The sequence below is a fragment of the Papaver somniferum genome, chromosome 3 (genome assembly GCF_003573695.1).
Source record: "Papaver somniferum cultivar HN1 chromosome 3, ASM357369v1, whole genome shotgun sequence".
NCBI classification, from domain to species: Eukaryota; Viridiplantae; Streptophyta; class Magnoliopsida; order Ranunculales; family Papaveraceae; genus Papaver; species Papaver somniferum.
The window spans coordinates 208,296,202-208,310,511 of NC_039360.1; the positions used below are offsets into that span (position 1 = coordinate 208,296,202).

Sequence of the window (14,310 nt, forward strand, 5' to 3'; positions counted from 1 at the left end):
GATCATTAGATATTTTCTTTCCCGATCAAAAATAAAAATAAAAATGTCATCGACCAGGTTTCAATGACTCGCTATGTAAATTATGTTGATTGAAGTAGACTTGAATTGATATTTCTAACAAGGTGAAGTACCCAAGTGCAGCATAGAGGTGTTCATTCACTTGGCGAAAAATATACGTTGAAAGAGTTCGTGACATCCATAGATGAATGATGTTGCATCTGCTTCAGAAGCCTTGTCGTGGGTATGGTGAAGATCTAATAGGTCCTGAATTGATGTGTGTAGTCACCATGATATGTCATCTCTATGGAACAAAGGTGTTGCTGCTGATGAAGTGGCATTTGATCCATTCGCCTATGTAAGCTTATCTGCTGGCTCTTTGAAGATTCATGTCTGATATGAGTTTTCATCGTGATTCCTTCAGTGACTCTGTTAGATTAGTAGAAACAAAAGCCGCAAGATTGACTCCAAGTTGGAGTTGAATAAGAATGGTCTACAAAGCAAGAATATAGCACTTTAGATTTTTGGAAAATGTGGGGTTTTATCTGGTTTCAATTTTGTTGGATCTTGAATAGGCAGGTGATTAGCAATTGCCACTGAAAGGATTTTCTTTTTGTTTGATAGAGACTTCTCGAATTCATGACATTGAGGATTTGATTTTTTTTTTTGAAGCATAATTGAGAATTTGATGACTGAATGAGAATATGGTTGCTGAATGCAAATACAATTTATACGTTTGGAGGAATTGAAATTCCGTATTAGTGAAGAAAATCCTAGATTACTTCAAGTGTGAAATGCTTTAAGTGTGAAACGCTTTAAGCGTGAAATGCTTCGATCATCAAATGATTTTAGTGTCAAGTGGGATAGCTAGAGTCGTTGCAAGATATTGAAAAAGGCTGCCGATTATGATTGGGGTCAGTTGTATTAGCCGAATTGTATATTTGATTTGATATCGCATGCTTAGGTTGGCTAAACATCGAAGGTCTACGGGGCCTCCTTGAGGTAAATACCATAAAATATTCCTTTGACTTTAAATCAATTTATAGATATCTAGCAAGTGAGAACAAATATCGTTTACTTTCCTTTGTATGTGTTTCACTTCAGCTTTGATGGTATACATATTTCAACGTTGGTGTACCAAGACTTTATAACTATGTAAAGTAATATTTCCAACCATAGTAAGGTATGAAGACGATAACTGGCATCCAAAACAAAACAAGAGTGGGCGAGATAACATTCACTTTTGGAGATACTAGTGCATGATTGGGACAAACATAATGATATTTGGATGATTCCTGCAAAATCATAATATTGTTTTGTATAACATATAAAGCCCATATTTCAACTCCGACTAGCTTCTGTCTAGTTTTTGCCTGATTTTTTCGGCCGTTGCCTTCCTTTCCATCGTCTAAGGCTAGTTTTTTGTCGATTTTCTACCGGAAGGAGATGAATCTATTATGGTCTAACTAATTGATAGGAGAGATAAGCAGCTTATGTAGAACACACACACAAATATGATAAACCCTAGCAATAGAACCTCTATCTCATTCCTGAGAGAACAACCTCTTTTCTTATTTCTTTTCTTACCAACACAGGATTATAACCTACACTCTTATAGCAGCAATACAAAACCCTATTTGTGTAGACGCGATCCTCAAATCCTGACCTTCCAACACTAACTAATCATTAACTAAATAAAACGGCTAACTAAGCATTTATTAGATAATTAACTACTGGTTACTATGTAACCTAACCATGCAGATAAATACACCCAACATTAGACCCTGGGATAGCCCAATACATGACAATACCTTCCCCTAAAAAGATCCTTGATCTCATAAATAGAATTTAGGAAAGTTTTTTTTTTTTTTTGTTAGGTCAAAAAGGTTTATTGAAGCAAAGAAAAACGTAATTATAAGAATTACAAAATTGCCCTGATATTGGCTGCGTCTTCCCAGGTAGCATCTTCGGGGTTTGAGTTAACCCATTGTATCTAAAGTTGTGGGACTGACATATTGCTGAGCAGTGTAACTCTTTCACCCAATATGGCTGCTGGTTCAACCTTAAATTGTCTTTGTTGATCAACCAGGGGTAGAAGAGCAGATGTAATGATTGTTGCTCCTATCTTATTTTTGAGTTGTGATACATGGAAGACAGGGGGTATCTTTGAGTCTTCTGGAAGTTGTAGTCGATAAGCCATTGCACCAACCTTCTCAATTACTGTAAAGGGTCCATAATTCTTGGCTGATAGCTTGAGATTTCTTCTCAAGGATACAATAGTTTTCCTATATGCTTGCAGCTTCAGGTAGACCTCATTCCCTGCCTGAAATGATCGATTCTCCCTCTTCTTGTCTGCAACGAACTTCATTCCGTATTGAGCCTTGTGGAGAGCATTTGATCAATTTCTTTGATATAAGCCTCAACATCAGCCACAGAGGTAGTAACAGAGAGTAGATAAGCTAGATTTGGAGGTTGGTATCCATAGAGGGCCTTGAAGGGATTCATGTTCAAACTAGAGTGGTAATTAGAGTTATACCACCACTCAACCAAGGGAAGCCACTTACTCCAAGCTTTAGGTTTGTGCCCTGTCATGCACCTCAAGTAATTCTCCAAACAGGCATTCACCCTCTCAGTTTGCCCATCGATTTGTGGATGATAAGCTGTGCTGAGGTTCAAACTAGTACCAATGGATGTGAATAGGTCTTACCAGAAGTTATTAGTAAAAATCTTGTCTCTGTCTGAGATGATAGAGACTGGTAGCCCATGTAGCTTGAATACATTGTTGAGGAAGTGTTGAGCTACTGTCGAGGTAGTGAAGGGGTCGCTAAGGGATATAAAGTGTGCATACCTCGTAAGCCTGTCCACCACCACCATGACAACATCCTTCCCTCCATATTTTGGTAGCCCGTCCACAAAATCCATGGTTATATGTTGCCAAGCATGTTCAGGCATTGGCAATGGCTGAAGTAACCCAGCTGGATATGTATGGTCACCCTTATTCCCTTGAAAAATATTACAAGATGTTACATACTCTATGATATCACTTTTCATTCCAGACTAATAAAAATAAGCTTTAACCCTCGTGTAACTCCCTTGAATACCTGAATGTCCACCAGTGGCTGAGGCATGTAGAGAAGTAAGGATGTAATTTCTTACCCAATGACCAGCTCCTACATAAATCCTGTCCTTATGTCTAAGAATTCCATTTTTGTAGGTGAATAACAACATCAGTAGAGATCAACAGTTTAGATATGATTGAATTGGCAGTTTCATCATCCTCATAACTCTTAATAATTTTTGTGGCCCAAGTAGGTTGATAAGTGCTGATAGAACTGCAAGTGGAAGTAGGTAATATAGGTAAGGCATCGGCATCCTTATTCTCCATCCCTATTTTATATTTGATCTCATAATCATATCCCAACAGCTTCATGAGCCATCTTTGCTGTAACAATATAGACATTCTTTGTACCATAAAGTACTTTGTGCTCTGTTTGTCCGTGTGAATGATAAAATGGTTTCCATGAGGTAACTTCTCCATTTGGTGACTGCCATCACTATTGATAGCAATTCCTTCTCATAAGTGGAAAGTCCCATGATTTGGGACCTAATGGCTTGCTATAAAAAGCTATTGGCCTTCCCTCCTGCATCAAGACTGCTCCAACTCCTATTGCACAAGCACTTTTCTCTAAGATATAAATGTCTTTGAGAAATATGGCAAGGCCAGAACTGGAGTGTTGCACATGATCTGTTTGAGCTTTGTGAAAGTTGATGCAGCTTCTTCTGACCAAGTGTAGGCATTTTTCTTCAAAAGATCAGTCAGTGGCTTACATATGTCCCCATACCCCTTGATAAACTTCCTGTAGTACCCTATTATACCCAAGAAACCCCTCAATTCCTTGATGCAAGTATGAATAGGCCATGACACCATGCTTGATATATTTGAAGGGTCGACTTCAACTCCCTCAACCGATATGATATGCCCCAAATATTCCAGTTCCTCTTATACAACACAACATTTGGATTGTTTAGCATAGAATTTGTCTTGTCTAGTGAGACTCAAAACTATTCTCAGGTGTTTGATGTGCTCAGCATAGGAAGGGCTATATATCAGAATATTATCAAAAAATACGAACAAAAATTTTCTCAAGTAAGGCATGAACACTTCATTAATTAGAGCTTGGAAGGTTGCTGGTGTATTGGTTAGCCCAAAGGGAATGACCTTGAACTCATAGTGCCCTTCATGGGTTCTGAAGGTTGTTTTATGTATGCCAGCTACATGCATTAGAATCTGATGGTAGCCTGACCTAAGATCCAGATTAGGGAACACCACTGACCCATTAAGTTCATCTTACAGTTCATCTGTTACTGGTATTGGGAACTTGTCCTTGATGGTGATATCATTTAACTGCCTGTAGTCTACACAAAACCTCCAAGAATTGTCCTTCTTCTTCACAAGGAGGATGAGAGCTGCAAATGGACTGTGGCTAGCTTGAACGATTCCAAATTATAACATTTCCTTGACCAAAGATTCAATGGATGGTTTTTGAACATAAGAGAATCTATAAGGTCTTTGATTGGTAGGTATTGAATTTGGTTTAAGAGGAATTTTGTGGTCTAGTGTTCTGGTGGGTGGTAGGGATTTTGGCTCATCAACAAATTCTTGAAGTAGTAGCTGAACGGGTTTGGGTACCTTCTGTTTAGGTGGGGTGGTTGAAATTGAGAATAATTTCCTCATAATATCATGAGAACCTTTCTTGAAGAATTTTGTAACATCCTTAGTACTCATCAATCCTTAGAGAAGAGTTCTCCTTAGTCCCAGATAAAGTGATGTTCTTACCATTATGAACAATATTAATACAAAGTTTTTCAAAGTTGAAAAACACATTACCCAAGGTCATCATCCAATCTACACCCAACACCATGTCACAGCCTCCCAATGGTAACAACCTTAAGTTAGCATTAAACTTTCTTCCATGCATGGACCAATGAAGTTGTTTGCACACTCCAGAGCTGATTATCCTATCTCCATTTGCCACTGTGACCAAGAGTTGAGTTGTTTGCTCCACTGAATAACCCAGATGCTGAGCTAAATCTTTATTAATAAAACTGTGAGTACTCCCTATGTCAATCAAGATGGAAATAAACTTCTTTTTAACATAACTTGGTACTCTTATAGTATCACCACTAGTAGACCATGTGAGATCATGGAGAGAAATTTCCATATATCTGATTCAATTGGAGAACTCCTTGCCCTCTCAGTGTCCTCAGTTAATTCTTCTTGTACTTCCTCCTCTTCCATCTCATCTAAAGCAAGCATGAACAACTGTTGTTGTTTACACTTATGGGAAAAGGAGAACTTCTCATCATGATTGTAACACATACCCTTATCCTTTATCTCCTTTAGTTGTTCATAAGTTAACCTCTTAACATGGGGTAATTAGGCTTTGAATTAAAAAATCTGGGTTGGAAAGAAGGTTTACTGTTGGTTTTTATTTGAGTAAGTATGGTAGTGTTTCTTGCATTACTGGTGTAGGTAGAGGGAAAATAGGAAGTGGTGGGTTGGGATTTGTAAGTGGATTTAAATTTTTTTTGTTGCCCATAAAAAGTGTGTTCTTGTAACCTGGCTAACTAGAATGCTTCAGATAAGGTGGTGGGTTTGCACATCTGTATAGTATTCTTGAGTTCATCCTTTAGTCCACTAATGAAGCTCAATACGAAGTAGGCTTCAGTTAAATAAGGATTTTTACTCAACATGATATCCTTAAATGTTTCAAATTTTTCAAAATACTTTTCTACACTTGATATTTGAATAAGTTTATTACACATGCCCACATAGTTATCATTAGCTATATCTTCAAAGCGAGTACAAACTGTAAGAGTAAAATGATTTCAAGTGATAGAACCCTTACCTATCTGGTAGTAAAAGAACCATGAGTCTGTTTTACCCTCCATGTATAAAGATGTTGTACCAACATAGTCTTTTTCTTCAATATTTTTGTTGATAGAGAAGAATGATTCACACTTACGGATCCACCCTCTTGGGTTGTCTCCACCAAACTTAGGGAAATCCATCTTTGGCGGTCTATGAGAGAGATAGTTGTGGTTGGTCAGAGCATGCATACCTTCTCCATGTGGTGTTTCAGGGAATTCGTTATCTCTGGATTCATCTTCTGTCTCTTTATTCTTGATCCTTGACGCAACATCATTTAAAGCTACTTCAGTACTCCTTTGTGACTCAGCATTTTGAAGAAGCAATCTTTTTAATAATGATAGTAACCTATCAGTCTCATCAGAATCGTAATTCCTTTGAGCAGATCCACATTATGCTATCAATGATAAGTCTTTTGTCAACTTTTAGAATAGAGATTTCATCTCTTTATAGTGATTTAAAAAAAATAAATCTGGTTCCTTGACTGATGGTCCTGTCATGATGGATCTAACCTGCTCTGTACCAATTGTTATGGTCTAACTAATTCATAGGAGAGACGAAGATTATATAGAACACACCAACACAAATATGATAAACCCTAGCAATAGAACCTCTGTCTCATTCCTGAGAAAACAACCTCTTTTCTTATTTATTTTCTTACCAACACATGACTACAACTTACACTCTTATAACAGTAATACAAAAACCTAATCTGTGTGGACGCGATCCTAAAATCCTGACCGTCCTGTTAGAGCATTGCTCGGTCGAACTCGCAAGCGTTGCTATCTCAAGCTTGTTTGTCAAGTTTAGTTGTCAAAACTATAAGTCTTAATTTCTAGTCTACTTATAGCTAAGTCTCGAATTAGGATAGTAAGTGTAGTTGAGCTCTAGACTCCACGGTGTTCATCAAATGAAGACGAAGAACTACTCGAGGGAACTTGTGGAAATTCATCGACAAAAGGTATGTGGAGACTTGAACTTATCTATCACTCAGAAGTCTATTTACTCTATCTACTATTTGAGACAAAAGTGATATTGCTATATAGACTTCGATTATACACATTTTCTATTTCGAGCCGTAAATTACTTACGGTTGGTCTCGTTACTTAAGTTACGAACCGTAAGTTGTCCTGGATGTTTCATTTTCTTTTTACGTACGGTTTGTAATTGCATCACTATTACCAACCGTATTTGAGTTACGACTTGTAACTCAAATAACCTTACCAACCGTAGGTTAATTACGGTTGATCTCGATTCATTAGTTACCAACCGTAACTGGTATTACAATTGGGTTTTACCCAAATTGAACCAATTACGGTTGGTATTCGATACTTTTGGAACAGTAACTGAGAGTTACGGTTGGTAACGAGCTAAATTCCAACCGTAAGTTCTTCTGAAATTTTAAAAGTTTCGATTTTTTTACGTACTTTAGATAATTATGAGCGACAAAAAGATAATGGGAAATAATTTAGAGATTCACCCATCTCAAATTTGTCACTGGAATCACTCATTTTGGTTGAGTGAATCAAAATCTAGGATTTCACAAAAATGTCTTTTTTCTTCTCCTCACAAGTTTTTTTTTTCAACTCTAAAAATCTGATTTTACAGTTATTATAAGTGAAAATTAATTATCAACACTAATCTTGATTATCAACACTAATCTTGATTATCATTACTAATCTTGATTATTAATAATAAGGGTTAATTGGTCATTTCCATATTTTTTAAAATAAGGGGTGGCATGAATTACCATGTAATGACCCTTTTTGTCTTATTAGGTTGCCGCCCCTCTAATGGATCATGCCGCCCCTTTAACAGGATTGATTAGAATACAGATTTGGGGAAAAATAAAACAAACTGATGGAATAAATTAAGAAGTCTATTATTGGGGTGTCACATTCCATTAGAGGGGTTAAGACAAAAATGGGTCACCCACAAGTAATATTAAAAACCCCTTATCTCAAATAATTTTGTAATGACCAAACAACTCTTATGTAGTTAATTTTATTTTAATTAGATAATAATTAAATTAAGAAGATGAATTTTGTTAGATGGTAGAGAGGGTTTAACACGAAGTGATGATGAATCTCCACCAATTGAAGAAATAAATTAACAAAGTGAAGAACCAATGGTTGAAAATCAACATGTACACCTCTAAACTATCTCCCATGGGTTCAATTTCGCTCAAAACTAGCTTAAGTACGTAAAAAATTTCAGATTTTTAGACTTTCATGGAAAATTACGTATGGGTTGGGCTTCGTTTCCAACCGTAGTTTAATTTTACGCCTGGGTTTGGAATAACTCCAAACCGTAACTGGTTTCCAATAAGACAAATATTGAATTACGTGTGGGTTCCCCAACCCAACCGTAAATATGTTTTCCATGGGTATTTATTACCCGTTTTACGTCTAGGTTAGATTTTTGGATTTCCAACCGTAATCTAAAACGTCTGGGTTAAATTTTCTTCAAAAACCCTGACGTAGATAATTACGTCCAGAAAAATAAGCCACGAACCTAGACGTACACAATTACGTCTGGAAAATCAATTCACAAAACCTAGACGTAATCCAATATGAGCGAAACTCTCAAAAGATACAGGAACAATTACGTCTAGGTTAGCCTATAAGATAAACCTAGACGTAAATTCAATTCTACGGTGAACTAAGGGAACCCGAACGTAAACCAACATGCAAACTATTTATACGGTTGGAATTTATCCAACTTGGACGTAAGTTCTTCATAAACCAATATTACAGTTGGCGAACCTAGACGTAGCACTAACAGTGGAGGAGAGGAAGAGAAGAAAGATGAAGGAAGAGGAGAAGTTTTTTTTTTTTAAGATTAGATAGAAAAGATTAGGTTTTTATGTTTTTATTTTAGCTAAAGGGTATTCTAGACATTTTGTATTTAAGTGAAGGATTCCCATAACCACTTTTTTAGACACTAAAAATCCAAGTGAAACCCCTCTAAAAAAATGTGACGTCTCGATAATAGCCTTCTAAATTAAAGGGCCTTACCTATAACCAATAATATCATAATTGTAATCATAAACCATAAGAATCAGGACGAAGAAGGATTATCTTGTGTAGGGTATCATGAGAAAGACATGAGAAAAAACGGAGATCGGGAGAATAGAGATAGCAAAATCTTAAGTTTTGGCAGTCATCAGCTGGCCGGGACAAAAACTTATAGCGGGGTAGATGGGCGCGACAAAAAAATACCGAAATTTTTTCACAACCCACGATTTTTATCAACTCTTTTAAACTCCTAAGTCATATAAGCTTCCACGTCGTGGTAAGAATACCCATCCTTGGATGAGAATATTCATCCTTGGGTGAGCGTTTTCGTCCCTTGAAAATTCTTCATTCCACTTTTTCTCAAATCAGACGAATGTAACATTGAATACCAGTTTCGGTTGAAAAAAACGCCACAAAAAAAATAATCAGTAACCTGGATAAAAGACCTAACAGGATGTTCGTATGCATTTCTTCTGCGATTTTCTTCTACAGCAAACCTGCGTTCTTCCCCCATGAAATACCAGTTACGTTCTTCCTCCATGAAATACCAGTTACATAAAGAAATACCTAACGCCGTATTGGTATTCTTATAGGGATTCGTCGATTGAAGGAAAGCTTCGGTTGTTAATTAGGGTTTTGATGCTTTTTGTGTTTGTGTTGTAGGGATTCGTCGATTAAAGGAAAGATTGGGTTTTTGATACAGTGGGTTAACAGATTCAATTTAGGGTCTCAGATTCAATTTAGGGTCTAGGGTTTCGTCGATTGGAATAAAGCTTGGGTATTTCATACAATTTAGGGCAAAGGTATTGTTTTAGTTTCTTCTTTTATTCAGCGTCTGTGATTGATTGATGAAACAGATATAGTGGTAAATTTCTCTGATTCTTCAGCGTTTTTATTCAGCGTTTAGTACGGTTTTATTTTCCGGGAATGATTTTTGCTATAGGAAATCCCTTACTCCTTTGTTTTCCGTCTCTTTGTTTTCTCTGAATCAATAAAACCTAACACTTTTTTATTTATTTTGCAGGTACGATTTTTGTCCAAGATAAGTCATGGAGAAACCCTAATAGCCATTCAAGAAAAGATTTCAGTATTTCACAATTCAGGTGATTTTTGCATTCAACGTAAAAGATTTTATCCTTATTCTAATTACTGATATATGCCAATGGAAATACCCCAATCTAATTCCGCCACACTAATTCAGTATTTGGTTTCTTTAACATTTGGATTTTTCTTCAGATTGATTATTGTACAAACTCAATGTATACTGTGTTTCTTCTCTTTCAGTAATTTTTTTTGTCTGTTCACTACTTTTGATTCATTAGCTCTCTGTGATATTGATTCTAAGATGCAGTATTTTTGTATGGCTGTAAGTGAAAGGATTCTAATTTTTGATTTTGTTGGATTTTTTTGATTTATTAATTGTCAAAGTAGCATTGATTTTATTGATTTTTGTGTTATTGATTCTAAGATTCATTAGCTCTCTGTGTTATTGAGTTTGTTGGATTTCTTTTACAATCGGCTCTCTCACAAAGTAGAAAAATTAGATTTTGGAGGTCGGAGAAGGTAACCACTAACACAAACAACAGTCGAGTTCTGTTTTTGTGTTTTTGTGATAATAATTTTTCTCGCATCTAGAGTTTTTAGTTCTTTCTGTTTTTCATTATACAGTTTAGTATCCACTTTGTCTGTGCCTTGATATTTTTTTTCCTTTCAAGTTTCGAATTTTCATTTTAAAATTTTGGGTTATTGGCAGTTGGTAATTCATATTAATGAATCATGCTTCCAATGTTCACTACACCATCAGCACCATCGTAGCCAGCTCCACCATCAAAACAAGTTCACCACCAAGCTACACAACCATTATCAATTTACTTCAGGTACAATTGTCACATCTTTACCAATTTCATTTCAAATCCAACTGTTACAGTACCATTGTGTTAAATTTTTTTGGTTATCCCCAATTTCAATTGAAGATTTAGTCAAGTTTAAGTTTGTGGTATTAGATCACGATCAATTATAGATCACGATTGATTTTTTGATTACTTATACAACTGTTCACATTGATTTTTTGTTTAAATGCCTAACAGAATACTGGTAGTGGTATTAGATCACGATCAATTATAGTTGATTACTTAAAAATGGAATAAATGATTTTATAATTTTTACTGGTTGGATTTTTGGTACATTTCAGAAACACCCTACTTTAGAACAACTAAGACTAAGACTTTCCTTCGTTTCAGTCAAACTTTGGATGCCAAAATGAACATAACATCTCATTCTAAGTGAACGAGTAGTTGAAGTATTTCACAACGCTACCCTGCTTGCATCACTTATCCATCAATCCTGTAGATATGTCAAACATTTAGTAGAAGAATATGCCAAATGTGTTCTTTATACTGTGGCTTTTTGAAGGCTCACTTGGGAAGATGGGGATAGCTGCAGATATGATGGGAATGTGACTTAAGCTTACGATGGGACTTTAGGTATGGGAGATGGATAATTTGAGTTTTGAAGTAAACCAAAACGGTAGTGTGTTGGAGGCAGGACATTGATGATGATTACTCAGTTCAGAGACATGATATTAAGGGGTGGGGGGTAACTATATGTTTTGCAAGTTTTGCCGGATCGAGGTGGCTTTTACTTTTACTTCATTTTATTTTATTTTTAATTTCCTTAAACTCAATTTTAAGCTATATTATGCAATAAATATTTGGCAATAAAATGACTCAAGCGAATGAAACATGATTTCAGCTTATTTTTAGCTCTTCAAAGGTAAGTTATATTTGGCAGAATGACAGTAACTAAAATGATTAACTTTTGAATTAGTATGTCATTTGGTGCAACATAGTACTGTACACTTTGGAAGAGGAACTCAGTATTGGACCTGAGCAAAGAGAAAGATCATTCAGTTTTCTTTTGGTTCATTTTAGTTCATGAATTTGTTTCAGTTTGCCACATCTCTCTGTTTCTTGGGAGTGTTCCATGATAGTTTACACAAGGGATCACGAGGGTGTTGAGTTAAATAGTGTGATGGAAGAAACAAATGACTAAAATCTATTATTTTAAATTTGCTCAGTCGTCTCCTTCTTTGTGATTGTGTTGTTTGTAGACAGGTATTTTCTTTGATTGATTCCATTTATTTCTGTATTCAGGAGGAATCATAGGGATAGGAGAAGGTGGACGAGATCGAGTTGGTCTGTTACACACTCTAGCAACACTGCTTGAGTCCACGGGAAGTGTTCTCATTCATGCACTGCTAGGAGTGAAAATCTTACCTCTTGAAGACCAAAAGGTATATATGTATATATTCGCAATTTTTTGAGTTTAAAATAAATATTTGTGTGCATGGCTGCAATCCCACCTCCGTTTTCCAACAAACATAAAGATATTGGTTCCTCTAACAATTGTGCAACTTCCTTAGCCGGTCTAGGTTATGATTCATATAATGTTAACCTCTAATGTGCTAGAATTAGGATTTATATAAGAGAAAATGAAAACCAAAATTCTGTCGTTGTGTTTCCTCGAGACTTACATCTCCCATTGATGTTTTGAACCGGGACCATTAGCTCATGACTCACAATATATATGTGTCGGGAAACAACAAAACCCCAACAATATGTTTTGAACAATAATCCTACTTCATTCCAGCACTATATGACCTGAAGTTATGATTTCATTCTTCTTAATATTGTGGCGTATCAGTTAATTAACATTGTGCTTACATCTATTATTTTTCTTCTTTGTTACGTTGTTATTCTTGAAAGAATAAAAAAAAACTCTCTTAATTAGCAATTTGGTTTTATCTCCGATTTGGCTGGCAGGTTGTTAGTTTTAGTCATTTAGTTAAGCATGATAGGGTGTGTACATTAAATAATTGAGTCAACCAGACCACCGAAAGTCTACGTTAGCTGTTAACAAAATGATGGTTTGGTTTATTTGGGAGAGTTGTTGATGAATGATTCTATTTAGTTTTGTATCTAGCAATTTGGTTTTATTTCTGATTTGGCTGACATGTTTTTGGTTTTAGTCATTTAATTAAGCATGTGTACATTGGATAATTGAGCCAATCCCATCACTCGAAATTCAACTCTAGCTGTTAACAAAGTGATGGCTTGGTTTCTTATATTATTTCCACATTGCTTATCATTTTGTGTTTTTCAGTAAGCGGTCCTGTCGGGGGTTATCCAAAATCGAAAGGTAAAAAGGTTTAAAGATGGTAGTAACTCTTCTATCCAAGTGAGTAGGTACTTTCCTCTAGGTTACCCCCTTCAAGCCTTTATGATAGGATGTTAGCGAGACCACCTGAATGAGTATTTGTGTACCATATTTTCAAATATTGGCTTGCTTTGTGTAACAAAGTTTTTGACCCATAGGTCGGAATGACGCCAATATGATAATAGATTTTAATGTTTTACAGATAAACCCTTGGATGAAGTTCTTTTTGAGATTACTTGGAATGAAATGAAGAATTGTATAGTTTTTAGGGTTCTTTCATGGTAAACGTGGTGAACAAAAGTGAGATAGTAAGTGCCAATCCTTGAAGATACTACTAACTTCTTTCATTTTCAGATTACAGACTGATTCTTGCAGTGGCAACATTTTTTCCCCTTTCGATCGAAAACAGTAATGGTGAAAGCGAAGGTGACAAGGGTGATGACGATGAATAAATATACTTACTCAAGATACGGTGATCTGGATGAATAAAGGCGGAGATTGGACACCACATGGCGTTTCCTATAGGATGTTAACTATTTTATACTTACTCTGACAGTAGATTTTGGTTGTCTGTATATCCAATAATCCCAAGTACCCAAGAGAATGTTGAAACAAACGTCTTCTGATGATTACATGAACATAGTTCAAATGATGCCTTCTTTTATGTTGAAAAATATGGTCTATCCCTTGGATTAAAGGGATCAAACTAAATTGGTTACATTAACGGTGCTTTGTAGTTCATTTTTTCAAATCTTAGTGATCTGGATGACATCATTTTGAATATTTCTGGTGGCTTAGATTATTATTATCAATTTCCACTTATTTTATTCTGTCTCCTCTTAAACTTATTACCACGTTCTTCATGCTAAATATACTGTGTTCTTTTTCAAATATGTTGCATATATTATGATGATACTATGATGAATTTAAACTTAATCCCGTGCAAAGTATGTGGATGCATCGCAATAAGCCGACACGTACAACCAAAAATTCTCATCTCACCGAACCCGGCGCGTAATACAGGTTACATACCAGGTTTGTTAAAATTCTCATCGTAACAGTTTAGTTTTGTAAAATGGAATATTCTCATCCTAACAGTTTAGTTTTGCAAAAATCCTCAACGACCAGACGAAGCCGAAGCCGAGCCACACC

At 35.9% G+C, this 14,310-nt stretch overlaps 1 long non-coding RNA gene across 8 annotated transcripts; it reads left to right on the forward strand.

The window, feature by feature from the left end:
* Positions 1 to 9,222: 9,222 nt before the first annotated feature.
* Positions 9,223 to 13,980, forward strand: LOC113358531. 8 transcript variants are annotated; one of them, XR_003364655.1, is made up of 8 exons: positions 9,223 to 9,466; positions 9,607 to 9,746; positions 9,968 to 10,046; positions 10,697 to 10,820; positions 11,184 to 11,573; positions 12,096 to 12,235; positions 13,105 to 13,140; positions 13,513 to 13,980. It is a non-coding gene; the product is annotated as an uncharacterized LOC113358531 (long non-coding RNA). The 8 variants fall into 8 exon arrangements; XR_003364654.1 differs by having other exon boundaries at positions 9,228 to 9,466; positions 11,356 to 11,573; XR_003364656.1 differs by having other exon boundaries at positions 9,228 to 9,466; positions 11,380 to 11,573.
* Positions 13,981 to 14,310: the final 330 nt, after the last annotated feature.